This window comes from Suricata suricatta, chromosome 7 (genome assembly GCF_006229205.1).
Source record: "Suricata suricatta isolate VVHF042 chromosome 7, meerkat_22Aug2017_6uvM2_HiC, whole genome shotgun sequence".
Classification (NCBI taxonomy): Eukaryota; Metazoa; Chordata; class Mammalia; order Carnivora; family Herpestidae; genus Suricata; species Suricata suricatta.
Window position 1 is genome coordinate 144,645,978 of NC_043706.1, and position 2,813 is coordinate 144,648,790.

Here is a 2,813-nt window from a genome sequence, read left to right on the forward strand (position 1 = left end):
ACGACCAAGTCCCAAAGCCACGGCCACGTGAATGTGCAAGGATCAGGCCGCGAGGGTCACTCCCATACACGTTCCTACTAAGTGTCTGCCGTTTTGGTCTGAGATTCCCGCTGCCCTGTGGTGTCGGGTCACAGGACGGGCACCTGATGGAAACACCCACTCACATGCCCGACAAAGAAACCAGCCAGCTGGCGGGCATGTGGCGGCGCTGTCAGGATTGCCATGCGGCCTCACCCCACCAGGCAGGGAGTGGAGGCCCGCACACGGTGCAGGAGGGAGGACAAGCTGGGGTCAGCCCTCTCGGCCCACCAGGCATCACCGGTGGTAACCCAGAAATCCGTGCCCACTGTGGTAATGCGGGCACAGGGCTCAGTGTGCCCACACCGCCGGTGATGCGGGCACAGGGCTCAGTGTGCCCACACCGCCGGTGACGCGGGCACAGGGCTCAGTGCGCCCACACCGCCGGTGACGCGGGCACGGGGCTCAGTGTGCCCACACCGCCGGTGACGTGGGCACGGGGGTTCTTTGTTGATCACGCCATGTGTGCATGCGGTCTAACTCTGACCAGAAGCATCCTGGAAGTGCCATCAGGGCCATCGGGGCTTGACTCAGAGGGGTCTGGACGGCTCATCCCCGGTGACAGACATCTGAGCATCAGAACGATGCCCAACTGTGTCTGCGATATGGGATGGAAACCACTGGAATGTGCAGTCATCCGGGCCCGTTGGGGGACAGTGACTGGCCCCACGTGGACAGATCTCCCCGCCCAGGTGTGTCTTGGTGGCCCCTGGTGAGAGCAGGTGGTTGTGTCACAAATCCTGGCTGCGGCTCCCCCGGGGGTTGGTCTGGGGCCCCCTGGGCACAGGGGAGAGCCTGCCCCGAGCAACAGTGGTCAGCCTCCCCCTCGAGGCCAGGCGGGCCCCCCGTCCCCCTCCCCGGCCCCGGAGGGAGCCAGCCAAGCGGGTCCTCCCCCAACACCGGCCGTCTCTCATGAGGAGCTGCCTCCGAAGAGGGAGTCCCGGACACCCCCGCCTGGGCGGTTGTCCCGAGCGCGCACCCCCGGAGAGCCGCAGACACGTCACCTTGACTGAAGCACACGGGACACGAGGGGGTGCCCGAGCGGCCCGACCCCCAACCCAGGGGAGTCGGCACGTGACCCGCTGGGCCAGACCACGGGGTTCATGCTGAGAGCTGCCGCCGGTTTGGGGAATCACGTCTAAAGCCGCGTTTTCTCTTGCGGGTGCCTGCGGGGTGGCCTCTGGCTCCCACGCAGCCAGACGGGCCAGCTCCGTGCTGGTGACACGCCTTGCTGAGCCCTCGGGACCTGTGTCAGGAGGGGCGAGCGAGACGATTAGAGCAGGTCAGGAGTGGGCGCAGTTCTGGGGGAGGTCACTGGGAGGCCATGACCGCCGGCTGACCCGTGAGCTGGACCCCAGCCGTCACCCCCTCCCTTGTCCTGTCCGCAGATGTGAGTCTGGTGCTGGTCCCAGGGCCGAGGCTGCCCCGAGGACACAACCTCGCAATGGAGGTGATGGAGCCCAGTCACAGCCTCTTCATACGCTTCAGATCCGGCGGGCAGAGGTCCACCGTCCTGGCCGCCACCCAAGCCTTGTGTGACGTTCCCCTCGCTCACCAGACTCGCCGCCAGCCTGGGGGGAGGGGCTGTGTCCCTCTTCGCCTCCCCCTGGGGCCGCGGTGGGATCGCACCCGGAAGCTCTGCCCCGTCTGTGTCCCCGGGCCCTGTCACTGCGCTGTCCTAATACTAGATTTTCTATTCATCAGAACGTTTAATTTCGAGAATTTCGGTCTTCACTTACACCTGTTGGGACGTCACGTTGTTTGCTCGGAACAATCCTCACTTCAGACACTTGTACTTATGTCTCGAATGCACTTTTGAAATAAACATGCTTTCTGAGAAATAAATAGTATTGGAATTACATATCGCAAATTGTATGTGTTTTTATTCCAGGACAAACTCCAAGCAATGGTAAAAAATCATTCACATAATTTTAGAAGTGAGTTGTTTTCATTTATTCATATGGGATCACACATGTAAAAACCGCTGAGGGCATCCCTGACTCGGGGACGGTGGCAAACACGAGTTATATATTCCCAGACGTTCCGCTGGATTACAGACAGAAGTCAGTGTGTTTAAAGTTTTTACTTAGTCAAACTACATACACCACAGTTGATATGGATAAAATAAGTTACAATAATATCATGGAACCGAGGGAGAAACAGCTGCTTGAAGTGGTGGAAACCTCATTGGATTAAGGCCTCTGGCCTGAGCGTCCTTCCGCAAAGCCGCGCATTTCCGCGACAAGGGTAGCTCTCAGCAGCTGCTGAGGATTTACCCAGAAACTACAAAAGCACTAATTCAAAAGGATACATGCACCTGCTTGTTTACCGCAGCGCCGCCTGCAGCCGTCAGACGACGCAAGGAGCAGAGAACACAGAACGAACAGAGAAGACGCGGTGCACGTGCCCAGCGGAGGATCAGCCCTCAGACGGGGTGGAATCCTGCCATTCGCAGTGACATGGAAGGGGCCACAGAGCATTGTTCTAATGGAAACAAGTCAGTCAAGGAAAGAAAAATACTATGTGATTTCACTCGTAGGTGGAATTTGAGAAACAAAACAAGTGAGCAAAGAAAAAAGAGAGGTAAACCGAGGACCAGACTCTGAACGATGGGGAGCAAACTGACGGCCCGCAGCGGGAGACGGGTGTGGACGGGGAGGTGGGTGTGGGTGGGTGTAGACGGGGAGGCGGGTGTGGACGGGGAGGTGGGTGTGGGTGGGTGTGGACGGGGAGGC